The sequence below is a fragment of the Tachypleus tridentatus genome, chromosome 10 (assembly GCF_004210375.1).
Source record: "Tachypleus tridentatus isolate NWPU-2018 chromosome 10, ASM421037v1, whole genome shotgun sequence".
NCBI classification, from domain to species: Eukaryota; Metazoa; Arthropoda; class Merostomata; order Xiphosura; family Limulidae; genus Tachypleus; species Tachypleus tridentatus.
In genome coordinates this window covers 158,068,294-158,084,370 of record NC_134834.1, presented here as the reverse complement: position 1 = coordinate 158,084,370, position 16,077 = coordinate 158,068,294, and the positions used below count along the sequence as shown (strand labels likewise).

Sequence of the window (16,077 nt, the reverse complement as noted above, 5' to 3'; positions counted from 1 at the left end):
TGTGTAAAAATGGCTGGTATGGGTAGAGAAAACACTATGTTGAGGAGTGAACAATGTTTCGACCTTCACAAAGAAAGAAAGAGGAAACTGACCAATAGTTGACCACATGCTTGAAGGCAGTTGTGTAAGTGAGTGTAGGAATGTAGAGGGTGTGCTTAGATGTTTGGTTATATTTATTAATGTAGGTATAAAGGCGTTCCTTTGTGTTGGTTTATTTTGGGCTTGAGTTGTTATATAAGTAAGGCTTCTTTAATTTTGCGGTTGTTTATGTTTGTTTCTTTATTTAGTATTTGAGTGTTTTTTATGGTCCTGTTGTGTTTATTTGATTTGCAGTGTTCGAAAACGTGTGAAGGTGACTTTTCGTGTTCTTTGAATCTGGTTTCCATTTTTCTTCTTGTTTCTCCAATATGGAGTCGTGACAGTTATCACATTGTATTTTATAAATAAAGAAACAAACATAAACAAACGCAAAATTAAAGAAGCCTTACTTATACAACAACTCAAGCGCAAAATAAACCAATACAAATGAACGCCTTTATATCTATATTAATAAATATAATCAAACATCCAAGCACGCCCTCTACATTCCTACACTCAGTAACACAACCCCTTCAAACATGTGGTCAGCTATCGGTCAGTTGTCTTTTCTTGTTTTGTGAACTTGACGATGACCGAAGAAGGTTGAAACGATGTTCGCTCCTCTACATTAAAAAAAAATCTCAAACCAAACCAGCCGTTTTTACAATTATATACAATTTTGGTTTTGTTTACTCTTGAAACAGAACACTTTCAGGGGTCTTACGGAAGTAAATCTAGTTTATATTTGTTATTTTTGTTTAAGCCATACACTTTTCACATTCATCAGATTGAAGAATTTGAGATACTTGCTTCAGTATGTAAGATACTGGCTTCTGTAAGTAAGATACTGGCCGCAGAATGTAAAATTCTTCAGTATGTAAGATACTGGCTTCAGTAAGTAAAATACTGGCCGCAGAATGTAAAATACTGGCTTCAGTATGTACGATACTGGGCGTAGAATGTAAGATACTGGCTGCAGAATGTAAGATACTGACTTCAGAATGTAAGATACTGGCTTCGGAATGTAAGATACTGGCCTCAGTAAGTGAGATACTGGCTTCAGAATGTAAGATACTGGCTTTAGAATGTAAGATACTGATACAGGCTGCAGAATGTAAAATTCTGGCTTCAGAATGTAAGATACTGGCTTTAGTATGTGAAATACTAGCTGCAGAATGTAAGATACAGGCTTCATAATGCAAGATATTGGCTGCAGAATGCAAGATACTGGCTTCAGTAAGTAAGATACTGACTTCAGTATGTAAGATACTGGTTTCTGTATGAATATCGTGGAAAAACTCTAGTTTCAAATAAAATAAAGTTGTACACTTTCCGATTGTATTTCACTGAGAATATTGGGAATTATTTCGACGTTCTTCTGGCTCGTTAAAAAAGAAAACTCACTCGTCTTTGTTTTAACAAATACACGTATCTATGTGTCATCATTTTGATTGTATTTTCATGTTTCCATAAAAAATATTGTATGTTTGATTTTAGCTAAGGATGCACAATGAGTCTAAAAACAATGTGCATACCACAGAAATCGAGCCCCGAATTTTAGTGTCATGAGCCCCAAAACTTTACGTTGAGCCACAGTAAATAGCAGAAAGTTATGTCGATTGTTGCATATAATTGGATAAATGGTATTTCACTGCTGTTCCAAAGTAATAAGACATTCCTCATGGTACTGAGGTGATCTTATTTCTGATTATCACGCACTTATTTCTCATTGTCTATTTCAATTTTTCATGCGAGTCTTGAGACCAAATAAGATGGCGTTACAATCCGTTCAACTTTAAATTTAAGTTATGTCTGTGCAAGATTTGAAGACTAAATGGAATTTATTTTATAATGTATAGATAACTAATGGACTTCTAAGTGATTTGACATTGATTCTTATGTAATTCTAAACAAATATACAAGGCCAAAAGCATTGTCATGCTTTTGTTTTCCAAAGAATTATTTAGCCTCCAAATTACTGAAAAAACCAAGATGTCAGATCATATTGAATAATTTTATGTTTTTATCTCTTGAAACACTCATTGTAAGGAATTGTCCAAAAATAATCACCTATTTTCTATGTAAAATACACAGTAGACACAAGTATCAACCAATGGGATTAGTTGCCATGTAAACGGTATTTTCTGTTTAAATGTGCACGTGTGTGTGTTGCTCATATTATCAAGTGTCTTGTAACCTACGGACGCGCAAGTAGCTTGTTGTAAAAGTAGTTTTAAAAAAATGATGAAAGAACGCTTAACGGTAATTCTAGTTTTGGAAGTGTTTTTATCTTATTGGGGCCCTCATAAGTATTGTCTGCTTTTTGTTGTGGTACTTTTGTATATGTAAAATAAACAGTAAACTCTGATGAAATCAATGCATTATGATGTTGTAAAATAAATATGAAAAATAATCTTCATTTAACCAAATAAGATACAAACCAATATAATTTACCAAAATCTGTGTTTGTTGACAAACTTTATAATAAATGTTGCGCTGCTAGCGTTATTCGAGTGGAAAAACTTGATAAAGCTGAATGTGTCTTAGCATGGCCAGGTGGGTTAAGGCGTTCGACTCGTAATCTGAGGGTCGCGGGTTCGAAACCCCGTCACACCAAACATGCTCGTCCTTTCAGCCGTGGGGGCGTTATAATGTGATGGTCAGTCCCACTATTCTTTGGTAAAAGAATAGTCCAAGAGTTGGCGGTAGGTGGTGATAACTAGCTGCCTTCTGAATAAAGCTGAATGCGAAATAAAACTTGAAAATCTCAAGGACAATTTTAATGTAAATGTCTGTTTTGTTTTTGAATCTCGCGCAAAGCTACACGAGGGCTATGTGCGCTAGCCGTCCCTAATTTAGCAGTGTAAGACTAGAGGGAAGGCAGCTAGTCATTACCTCCCACCGCTAACTCATAGACTACTCTTTTTACCGATGAATAGTAGGATTGATCGAAATATTATGACGTCTCCCCGGCAGAAAGGACGAGTACGTTTGGTGAGACGAGGATTCGAACTCGCGAACTTCTGATTACGATTCGAGCGTCTTAACCACCTGGCCATGCCGGCCCTAACGTAAATGTATCTCACCAAATGATAATGACCTCATCAGAAATGCGACAAAGCACTTTAATGATATTAAAACAAGGTGGCATAATAAAACATAGAAACCAGATAAGCTATGTAGTACGACGCTACGTCATTTATATTATGTTCCCTTATAGGTTGTTGAAATAGCTTTGCTTAACGAACGAATGGTGAACAATTACTACATGTAGTTTATTTTTAGATTTTAATCTATCTCGTTGTCGGACTTAGCAATTTAGCTGAAAACAGAAAGAAAAAGGGAATATTCAAGCACAGCAGGTAAGAAGTCACGTGAGAGTAAACAATCGCGACAGGAGACCACCAGGGGACGCAGCGGGTGCAGGAAGGTTTCAGTGAAGATGATACCAAGGTCAGCCACGTTAGGGCTAGCGGTCGACAACCGCATGGTTCCTTGATTATGTGAGCAAACTTAACTGTATAATAACTTGTTATTAGATCCCTACCGCCTTATTCACTTTCCTCCATTGCAATAAACTAAAAATTGGATGAATCAGTGATATAATTGACTAACTGACTGAGTGGTTGTAATTGTTTTGTTCTTCGTGGTTCTTTCTTTGAAGGAAATTGGTAAATCCTTCCCTGAGCTTGAAGTTGAACTTGTTTGTGTGTTAAGTAACGTCGTGCTATGAGCTGGCAACTGTATAAATAATTTCGAATGTTTTTCGACTTAAATGGCTTAAATTTTCTTTATGATGTTATTCTTACAGCGTGTGCAAAAATATGTCTCAATTTGGATGTATGATACATTGTTATAACCCTTTTTATATATCTTTGACTCATCTTCAGAAAAATCATAAATCTCAGTTATCAGTTTCACTACGACTGGACGTATATGGTGGTTAAATGGTTACGTTTTCTCCTTAGTTTCATTAAATCTTATCGATGATAATGTTTAAAATAACTGTGAAGTGAAAATTACAATGTTCCATTGTTATCTTCGTATGCCGGTTTAGGATGAATCCAAATCCGTCTCAGATGTCTGGGATTCATGAGATATTAGTAGGGTTACGACTGTAATTGACGTTACCAGCAAGAGTACAAAAGTGGTTTTAGTATTCTGATGTATCGATTCAGAGAATTACGATTTCTAGTCAATTTATTACAAATGATTATCTTCATTGATCTATACGTTACACCTATATGCAGTATTAATTTTTACCAGAATTCTTGGTAATACTTTAATTCCAAAGATTTATCATGAAATGTTAACAACGATACAAAAGGAGACGCAATACTTACAACAAAAACTAACTTTTGAAAGTTTCTCTAACATATATATTATTTTTTTTTTTAAACATACAACTGATATAACACTTCCGTTACATCCATTTTGTAAAAGAGATAGAGAAATGTAAGAGAAGAAATTTACTGCTCTTACATTCTGTCAGACTGCCAGCTGTTTAAAAAATATGTTTTCATAAACCTTCTAGTAACAAAGGTTTTGGACCTAAACAGGCTAAAGGTGATGCACCGAAATGGTTAGAACTGTAATAGGAGACTTTGCGGTAGGGAGTGCATATAATATTTTATTTACAGAATACCAACTGTAATTTATTGGTCCAAAGACAACCCTATCGTTTTTATGCGTGCGCAGTCACGTGTGGTCTTATTTGTTGAGTTTTATCTAATGCCCTGGAATACCAATAGGTGACTTTACCCGCGAAGAAACATACACCAGAACAAACTTACATTATGTCATCTCGTTCACTGTAATTGAGTGTCGCAAGTGAACAGTGCCGACCCCAAAAAGTATGTGAAAGCTCCTATAGAGAACGGGAAAAGGGGAGGCTAAACCGCCTCTGTATACAAACGTCAGAACATTAAAGAGAATTGTCGGCGAGGCCTCCTTACCAACTAAGGTTTCCCAGCTTAGGCAAGTCATTTTTAATACCTTTCCTCTCTGCTTGTGTTGTGGTCATAACCTGTCAGCTCGCCCTGTAGTTCATGTTTTCACCGTTGTGGCAGGTGTGTCTGATCTTGTAAGGCTTACAACCTCGACGTTTTTTTTTATTTGTTCCTACTCTCTTCTCTTCATCGCTTTATGCCAGGAAAGAAAATACTCGATTCGATATGCGTGACTTTTAACCGAATTTGCAGTCCCGGTTATTTGGAGCCTAGGGTGGAGAGAGATTGAACGTGAGTCGCCCGTTGTCTTCTTACAGAGACCCTGGGTCATCACAAGAATAAAGCTCACACAAAATACGTAAAGCAAACACGACCTTTAACATGAGCGATTGATAATGAAAACAAGAAGTAATACCGTTTTTTTTTTTTTACCCTTGAATCGGCGACAGAAACATTGAAATTATTAGTTTTACCCACCGTAATCAACCCAATGAATTAAACATTCACAACCAAGTTCGATTTTCTCCTTCATATTTGTTTCTAATTGTATCGAGAAACAGAAGATCCAAGCTAACATTGTACCAAGATTAGGGTTAGGTCTGCAAGCAAACATGATGCAATTAAAGAAAAACAGTTAAAAAAGACATGTTAAACTTATATTCAAAGCAGAATTTAGCAACTAGTTTTTTTTTTCACAACACTTCACACTGTTAATATTCCTTATTATTTAGAGAGAGATTCTGAGCGTGCGCAAATGTATAGTGATCTGAGTTATGAATAGGCCCGGCATGGCCGGGTGGGTTAAGGCGTGTGACTCTGAGGGTCGCGTGTTCAAAACCCCGTCGCACCAAACATGTTTACCCTTTCAGCCGTGGGGGTGTTACAATGTTACGGTCAGTCTCACTGTTCGTTGGTAAAAGAGTAGCCCAAGAGTTGGCGGTGGGTGGTGATGACTAGCTGCCTTCCCTCTAGTCTTACACTGCTAATTTAGGGACGGCTAGTGCAGGTAGCCCTCGAGTAGCTTTGCGCGAAATTAAAAAACAAACAAACAAATCGTTATTAAACGTATTTATTATTTAACAGCGTATCAGGGATTTCTGACTGTGATCTTTTATACTTAACTGATGTTAACTTGTTGGTAATGTTTTTTTTTCCTTTCATAACTTCTTCTATTGTCCGTAATTGGAGAATTAACAAACAATACTAAAAATTATTCGATTTCTATCAAAAGTAACTTTTACTCGCAAAAAACATTTATTTTTACGAGGTAACTTCAGGAATAATTACACAAAATTGAGATATTATATCTCACGGAATTACTATTATTTACTTTAGTGAAATCTCAAGTTTCATTTAGTGCTAGCTTTAATAATTTGGATTTGTTTATTTGAAGTTACGCACAAAGCAACACGATGGACTATCTGTAAGTCCGTAGATATATCGCTGTGCCAGTGAGGGAGGGAGTGAAATTAATTGTTGTGAAGCGCAAATCTACACCTTTAGCTATCCGTGTTCTGCGAACCGTGGGTATCGAATTCAGATTTATAGCGTTATAAACCTTCAGACTTCCAGCTGAGCCACCGGAGCATGGTGGCTCAACATGTGCTAGAGTTTGTTATACATGTGAACGTGTTATCACATTTTCCAGAAGTGATAAGTCTTAGACAGTCGCTAACTAGCAGATGTACTGAATTTATTTTGATTTAAGCCATTCGACTTAAACTATAGGGCGGCATTAATTTTCGTAGATAGATTAAAGTAGACATGTAAAACCTAAACACATCACACATAACACAAGTTAGGTGTAAAGGTGCCCGAGATTGATAGTAATAAACGATATGATTTAGAAGATACTAAAAACTGTCCTGCCGGCTACAAAAGGTAAAACGACAATGATAGTTTCTAGTTATTTATGAATCAACTGGGCAAGTCAAACCTACTAATCCTTATCGTGATCTGACACATAAACACTAACGGGTTTTTGACGAAGAAAAACAACAAAACTTTCACAACAAAGGATTTTTATTCAACTATCTTCAAATAATTCATGTTTATACCGACACTAAACCAGAGACGTGCGATTGTTTTAATTTCTCATCATATTTTTTGCTTCTTAGTTATTATGCGCAAAGTTAAATAAGGGGCTATTGTAATTTGCCAACCGCAGGTTTCGAAACATGAGTTTTATTAGTGGTATTAGCCCTCAGACTTTTCATGGAGTAGAGCTATCGGGAAATTGCTTTATTTATTGTTTGTCTTAATTACAAAAAAAAAAAAAAAATGTAGATATGCCATTGTCTTGCCTATTTTTATCTTGTATTCAAACCAAGCCTGTTATTTTCTTTTATCATTTCTTAATTATTGTGTTTTTATTACGACAGAATATGAGAAACGTAAACGTATGTATTGAATTCACAGGTGGGGACATTTTTTTGAAACAGTGTAAGAAAAGTCCTGCATAGACGCAAAGTCTCGTAAACTAAATTAGGCTTAACATCTACTAGCAAACAATGACTCAAGTTCAGAGAGCTTTGTAATCCAGTTTAATGGCTAACGTAAAAATTCGGTTACAACAGCCGAATCTTTCTAATCCCAGCTACAAAAAATACAAGTTCTGTTCAGTTTTACAGTAGTTCCTTTTCACTGCCCCTTTGCTTTCCCCTTTTTTTCTAGAACAACCGGATACCAGCTGAATTACAAGACCCCCCTCTCCCTATTAAGGCCGAGACCTTTTATATTTTGTTAAGAGTTTGGGGACAAAGCTGAAATCTGCCAAATGAGCAAGAACATTGGATTTTTCTCAGATTTCTAATAGGTTGACACCACAGTGAAAGAGCTGCTAAGGGTTCACATTCGTCGGGTTTCAGAGGATTATTCTGGTCATTAGACGTGCTTATAACAGCACCAACTGAGGTCCCAGGCGAATTGGTAAAAATACTTCTTTCAGCTACTAAGTTTCAAATAGCATATGAAAATTTTAGACGTAATGCGCAAACCAAAAGTGAATGTAACTGTGTTGTGCTAAAATAGAACTTTTATCTTTGTTTAAAGACAAATTGGTGAATTAAAACAAATAAAGTGTTGTTGTTGTTTTTTTTTCCAGAAGAAAAGCTACACGAGGGCTATCTGCGCTAGCCGTTCCTAATTTAGTAGTGTAAGACTAGAGGGGAGGCAGCTAATCACCATCACCCACCACCAACTCTTGGGTTACTCTTCTACCAACGAATAGTGGGATTGAACGAAACATTATAAGGCACCCACGGCTGAAAGGACGAGCATCCAAGAGAAATAAGAAATTATGTTACATTCTGATGGTTCGATCCATTCAGTCTTCAATTCTTTGTTATAAAATTCTTATAGGCTACTTTGGGTCTAAAAAGTAGTATTTTCCGTTTTATAATGTATGAAATTATTTCAAAAATAGTAATAAAACTGTCTTCTACTTCTAATGTTGTTATGCAATATAATTAATCTTGGACGAGACTCCAGTTTATTATGTTACGTATTACAATTTCTAATAGCCTGAAACTTAATTGAATTTTAATTTTAATTTAAAAATTAATTAAATGAAAGATATATGAAATATTTATTTGCCAACAAGGTTGATACACACAGTTTTCTTTCTTAATATAACTATATTTTCATATACAAACAATATCACAATTTATAGTAACGGTTATTACATATAATGATTCATATACAAAAGTTTTAAAAACCTACAAACAATATTGAGGCTTCTATATGATCCAGAACTTCCTTGATTACTTACCAAGGATTCATGAGGAGCGAAGTAATTCTGAGTTCGTATAAGTACAATTCATTTAACAGTGAGCTAGCTAGCTTTTTATACGAGAGTGTTTCACAGGTGAAGCTATAAAATATGTTCGTAGAAATACTAACGTCTAATGTTAATCCACTAAAGTTAAACGGTTTATAATGTTCGAAATATATAAACTTTCCTGGTGAAATATCTGCAGTTTCAAGACTGATAAGCAGTTATCCCAGTTATAGCTTCTGAGGTTTATCGTGTATCAACTGTAGCAAACCATCAATACAAACTGTCTCGTATCGCGTTGGTTTAATAGCCAGAGAGGAGAGTTTTTAGAAAGTTCAGCCAAGTCAACAATACTGGTATTTATATACATGTAGACGATGTTAATTCTTACGCTCGAGAATCTTCTACAGATTTAGTGAACAGGTGGGAATTTCACAATACATATTTAACAGTGTAAGTTACATATATTTTAACTATATATTCAATAAAATAAACATCAATATTAAAATAAATATATAATAGTGAATTCGTCGCAGCGTTAATAAAAAGACAATTACATACACATATAAATCAATGTTCAATCAAAACGAAACTCTGTAGAACTGTAAGAAACTGAGTGAACGACATTAGCACAAAGGAATTTCATTCTACTATCTCATGTATACATACTGTGACATAATTGCATAAACAGGTGTTCAATCTAGTCAATTTCCGAAATTCAAGACTTCTGGTGGCCTTTTTCAATAAAACGATTATGTTTTCACTTGGACACATCAAGCACTTTCAGAAGTTAATATTACACAGTATTTATCTCTTTTTATTAATACATCTTATTTATTTTAGACTAAGTAGCTATTCAATACTACATTATTAACTTCCTCAGCCACAACCAACTTCATGATCAAAATAACAACATCTAATATTTCATTTCTAGAAACCAAACTGGCAATCCTTCTAAAAACAATTGATTTGAATAAAATTCTTTAATCTAATTTCTGTCTTCCTGTTTTATGACTAAAACTTATGATTAATTGTAAGTGACGTAACAGTGTTTCATCGCAACAGAAGGTGACTAATTGCCAAACACTTCCATATGCGTTTCTACTCTTGGGCCTAGTCCTACGTCAGAAGTATGATAAGGGCTAAGAATCTGATGGCTCCGTGCTGTTTTATGGCCACATGTACCAACAGGGAGAAATATAAGAGCAGAAGAACAGCCAGGAAGTGTAGCGTTAAGTGTCCCTCAAAATTCTGATGATGAGGCAAACCCAAACCTCGTGGTTGCTCTTGTACTTTCATATTTACTTAAGGAACCAGTCCGGTTGCTATTCTAAAAATGGCAGCAGTTCTTGCTAATATACACATTAGACTCGTCACTTGATCTATAATACCACAGTTTTAGAATTCAGTTTTAAAAACAAATATTTTTTAAAGGAAAGAGAAAAAAAGAATATAAAGATGAATGACATTTAGAAAATATCGAAATTTGTGACGATATGTCCCAACTTTTGCCTTTGGAGATATGAAGGAATTTATATTAGTAAAATTTAAAGAATTAATGAAGCAATACGTTTGACTAGACCAAAATGGAATAAGCATCTTGAAGTTAGACAAAAATAAGTAAATATGGATAAAATAATGGAAAAGTTTGGTTGTTTTTGAATTTCGCGCAAAGCTACACGAGGGCTATCTGCGCTAGCCGTCCCTAATTTAGTAGTGAAAGACTAGAGGGAAGGCAGCTAGTCATCACCACCCACCGCCAACTCTTGGGCTACTTTTTAACTAACGAATAGTGAGATTGACCGTCAGATTATAAAGCCCTCACGGCTGAAAAAGCGAGCACGTTTGATACGACGGGGATGCGAACCCGCAATCCTCAGATTACGAGTCGCACGCCTTAACCCACCTGGCCATGCCGGGCCCAATGGAAAAGTAAATATAGATAAAATAATGGAAAAGTAAGCTTCTTGAGGTTAGACAAATTAATGTGTAAATAAAAATGTAGGATTACTATTTTCTGAACATGGGTTGAAAGTATTATAAATAAACTCGATGTAAAATAAAGTGACGTAAACTACTCCAAAAGATGACCATTGAAAAAAGAAAGTTTCAGGTTGACCGCTAGGCTTGTTCAAACCTCGAAGATGCTTATTTTGTTTTTGAAACATGGTAATCCTCTCTTTCTCTGGACTATATATAGGAAGTATTTTGAACCAACTGTGATATTATTAGCAGTATAGCGAACTGAGTTTTTTATTTTGGTAATTAAGTAGGCAGTATCATAACTGTCAATACATATGACAGACATATAAATCGCACATTTTTGAATAAAATACGTTTAGTTCTAAAGTAAAATATTAGTATTCGCTATCTCTTTCTCAGCATTACTTTTCATTGGGAGTTCATACTGCAAATCCTTTCAAGTAACAACATGTTTTGTTATAGAAACGTTGGAAATATAAGTTGTCTTTCATTGGACGAAAAGGTCTTAAAAAATTGTGTGGTATACCTGGATGTGTTATCTTTGTTACTTTAGCAAACTATTGCTATCGACAGTGCGCAAAATGTGTTATTATTTCCGTTTTAGCAAACGTTATTGCTATTAGTACTATAGAAGAATGTGTTATGGTTGTCAGTATAGCAGACTTTACTACTAGTGGTACTATAGAAGAATGTGTTATGATTGTCAGTATAGCAAACTTTACTACTAGTGGTACTATATAAGAATGTGTTATGATTGTCAGTATAGCAAACTTTACTACTAGTGGTACTATAGAAGAATGTGTTATGATTGTCAGTATAGCAAACTTTACTACTAGTGGTACTATAGACGAATGTGTTATGATTGTCAGCATAGCAAACTTTACTGCTATTGGTACTATAGAAGAATGTGTTATGGTTGTCAGTATAGCAAACAGTGTAGCAAACTATTGGTACTATAGAAGAATGTGTTATGATTGTCAGTATAGCAAACTTTACTACTAGTGGTACTATAGAAGAATGTGTTATGATTGTCAGTATAGCAAACTTTACTACTAGTGGTACTATAGAAGAATGTGTTATGATTGTCAGTATAGCAAACTTTACTACTAGTGGTACTATAGAAGAATGTGTTATGATTGTCAGTATAGCAAACTTTACTACTAGTGGTATTATAGAAGAATGTGTTGTGGTTGTCAGTATAGCAAACAGTGTAGCAAACTATTGGTACTATAGAAGAATGTGTTATGATTGTCAGTATAGCAAACTTTACTACTAGTGGTACTATAGAAGAATGTGTTATGATTGTCAGTATAGCAAACTTTACTACTAGTGGTACTATAGAAGAATGTGTTATGATTGTCAGTATAGCAAACTTTACTACTAGTGGTATTATAGAAGAATGTGTTGTGGTTGTCAATTTATCGCACGTACCAGGCTGATTCGTGGAAATTTAATCCATTTAACACTGTAAACAAACCTGTTTCTGTAAAGTGTCTAATAAATTTGATTATGACTTCATAAGGTTTTAGCGCATACACGCACCGAACTGACCCTATCATTTTAGTCGTAATTTATCATAAGAAGGTTTCTTGTGACAGCTGTCCAACGGGGTGATATACCCGTTCTCAAATTACTCTTATCGAATTACGCCTATTTCCTAGTCAAGTTATGCTCCGAATTACACATGATATAAAAACGGCAACTAATCATTTGATTTGACACGAGCTATTAGATATTAGAACTTTAGGTTGTATGGAGCAGGTGGAGTTCTTCCAACGAAACGTTTAACAGTACACAGGAAATGAGGTCGGAAGGTGAAGGAAAAGTATGCAACAAACGATAGGAAGTAATGTCCACTTCCGTGAAGCTCTTGATAATTAGCTGCAAGTCATAAGAAATTCTGGTTCAAAACAAATCGTGAGGAAAAGAAAAATTACAAAGGAAATAATAAAACTGTTACTCACTTCTTGATTAAGGAACGTAAGATTAACATATTTAACATTGTAGAAACAGAAAGTTTTAGAATATTCCAGAAAAGTTTCTCTGTTTGATACTACAAAAGTACTTAATATGGGTTAAAAAATTTACGAATTTTGGATGGAAACAAAGAACATCACCGATAATTCACTTTATCTTTGATCTCCAACCAACCAATCATTCAGCAGATAGTCTGAAGGTTTATAACGCTAAAAACTGGGTTTCGACACGCGTGACAGGCACAACACATAGCCCATTGTGTACCTCTGTGCATAACAGCAAATAAGTAACTATTATTGTTCCATAGCACACTTTTTTATCTCATTTATAACCACGTTTAAAACAATAGTTGTTTCTCTTGTCGGCCTATACAAAAATAATGTGACATTTAATCTTACTATTAAACTTATCAATATTTTCACATGTTGATTTTTTTTTCTCAAATAATAATAATAATAATTGAAACCCACTCTTTAAAGTGGTATTGGACGTACTTTGAAAACCGTAAACTGATGAGGAGAATCTTTAACTTTCTAAGTGACATGATTCAAGTTAAATCTATCTAATTCGTGACCAGGAATTTTATAATCCTCAAGCTTAAATCAACTGAGAGATTAAACTGATTTACAACATAGCATACTTTTATCTTTTACCTTTTGGAACTTACAAGCTGTTGAGTTTTATAGCAGCTATCTTATCAATACAGGTAAATCTATAAATCTTATGTTAGTTACAATTTCAGTTTCCAAGTGCCCTGGATATAAAAGCTGTTATCTGGGAAATCACCAAGTGCAAACAAAATAGTTTAAGTTAAGAAGTTCGTAAATTTAACGGAAATGGGAGGATAAACATGAGCCTTGTTTGTGAAAATAGCTATTTAAATTCTATTTTATTTATAGTTTAAAAGTATGTCCTAACTGTTCACCCGGACAGCAAACATGGAAATTCAGTTTTGCTGACGGTTATTGCCATCTAGTGTTTGAAATATATACTATAAACCTTCCAAATTTGAACTGAGTAAGAATTTCGGTTTATAATATCACACTCAGCAAGTTAAATATATATCAAAATATAAGAAATATTTTGACTTTTTTAGTGTATTTCTCAATATAATCGAAATCCTAAAATGCAGTACTAAAGGTTATGTGTTAAATAATTGTTAGATAACAAAACAGTTTCTTAGTTTCAGGAAGGACTGTGCGCCGGAAATGGCGACTTAAGCAAAGTGATGGTTTATCATTAGAAATAATATATCTTTTCATGAAAAATCTATGAAATAAAAGATAAACACTCATACCTCATAACTATTACCTATTAAACAGTTGTATGCGTGTAGTAGTTACGCTAATTCTTATATTATATGTTATAAATATTTTTACGAATTTTCGTAAACAAATGAGTAGTTCAGTTAGATGCAAATTTTTATCTTGTATCCAAACACTAAGGCAGTACAGATAGTCTTTATTGCGAGTCCAATGTTTCTGCGCTTTATGGTGGTTTTAGCTAGAAACATTGGCCATTTATTTCAGATAATCCGCTGGTATGAAAAAGAAGAGAGAAAAAATTACGGTGGGGAAGCTCCCCCTATATTTAGCTGTATAGCAGACGACGTTGATTTGTTGTTTGGAAACACATTATTGCTGTCAGCTCCTTGAAGAAAATATAATACTGGCGACTCCATCCATCTTAAACCCCCTTAGATAAGAGAAGATTTTTTGTCGGTTTGATTTCATAAAGTAAAACAGAAAAAAAACACATTTAGAGGACACGTTACTTACGCTGTTTGTAATCTTAGCTATAAATCATGCTTGAAAACCATTCGTTATTCCATAATAACGTGTTTTCTTTTAAGATACGAAGGTGTATATAGAAATGAACGCAAGGGTAGCCTGAGAACTGATACAAAAAATTGAAACTAGGTTTAAAAAAAGAAAGGAACCCTGATGTGACAACATAATTTTAAATTATCAGAAACAGGAAGAAACAATTGATTCTTATGATAAGTTACACCTAAAGAACTACTTGAATCTATATTCATATTTTATTGTTTTTAGGTGATTGTGTTTTTTATCTTCGGTATCTATAACGTTTATGTTGTATTTTTATTACCCATAACAATATTTTATATTCGAATAGATGTAAACTACACTGGATATTTACCATGACAACAATGAACTACTGTTATGATGGTTAAGTATTTTATTAGAATTATCGAATTACAAACAATACATAATAAATGTAATAATGATATTTTAAAATATAAGACACTATCAAGTTCGTATTATTTCTTACACAGGTAATTTTCTTTAATTCATATATCACACTAACAAATATAATAAACTTTATCATATACAAAATCGAAAACAACAAATAGAAAAACAATTATACACGTATTATCCTATTATACAAATACCAGTGTTTCACGTGTATGCTACATTGGACCTATTGCATGATGTTAGTTTCGAAGGTTCTATGTTTGATAATCCTTGTGTTACCAAACATTCTATTCCTTTACAACCTACAAACATAAGGTGAAAGGCATCTTAGCCCAAAACGTTGTAAATATATTAAAATATTTTTTTTGGGTGGTGTACGTTTTTTCGTTTTTCGTTTTCGAGTTCATCGGGTTTTTAGCTGATATTCTTCTTCGTATATCAGCAGAACAAAAACACTTTTTGGTCACGTGATCTAATGAACGTTATTTTTAGTTATCATCTGGTTTGGTTTGTTTTGAATTTCGCGCAAAGCTACTCGGGGGTTATCTGCGTTAACCGTTCCTAATTTAGCAGTGTAAGACTAGAGGGAAGGCAGCTAGTCATCACCACCCACCACCAACTCTTGAGCTACTCTTTTACCAACGAATAGTGGGATTGAAAGTCACATTATAACGCCCCCACGGCTGAAAGGGAGAGCATGTTTGGTGTGACGGGGATTCGGACCCGCAACCCTCAGATTTCGAGTCGAGTGCCTTAACCACCTGGCCATGCCGGGCCCGTTTATCATCTGTTGAGTTCAGCTGTTCATAACCGAGATGGCAGCATACGTGAGCCAAAATTTCATTTCAGTTCTTTTAAATGTTATTAGGGAAATAGCGTTTATGATCCAACGATGAGTGGAACAGGGTTTAGCAGAAACACTGGTGAACAGATTATTTACTGTACTAAATAATTATTTTATCTTTAATTTTTATTAGTATACTTTCAATAGAAATGTTTTTGTATTAATTATTTAATATACCTGTTTAGGACTAGTCTAAATTTCTTAAAAACTCGTGATATATTATTAGGTTTACGTCCGAAAGTACCATTAACATTT

At 34.4% G+C, this 16,077-nt stretch overlaps 1 protein-coding gene and 1 long non-coding RNA gene across 4 annotated transcripts in view; one reads left to right on the top strand and one right to left on the bottom strand.

Annotated features, from left to right (window-relative positions):
• Positions 1 to 16,077, bottom strand: part of LOC143230741 (discoidin domain-containing receptor 2-like) — a 325,468-nt gene that overhangs the window by 202,963 nt on the left and 106,428 nt on the right. The gene's annotated exons all lie outside the window — the stretch shown is intronic.
• Positions 15,593 to 16,077, top strand: part of LOC143230744 (uncharacterized) — a 65,729-nt gene continuing 65,244 nt past the window's right edge. The window contains exon 1 of the long non-coding RNA XR_013016613.1: positions 15,593 to 15,805. This is a non-coding gene — a long non-coding RNA (uncharacterized LOC143230744). The remainder of the gene's footprint in view (positions 15,806 to 16,077) is intronic.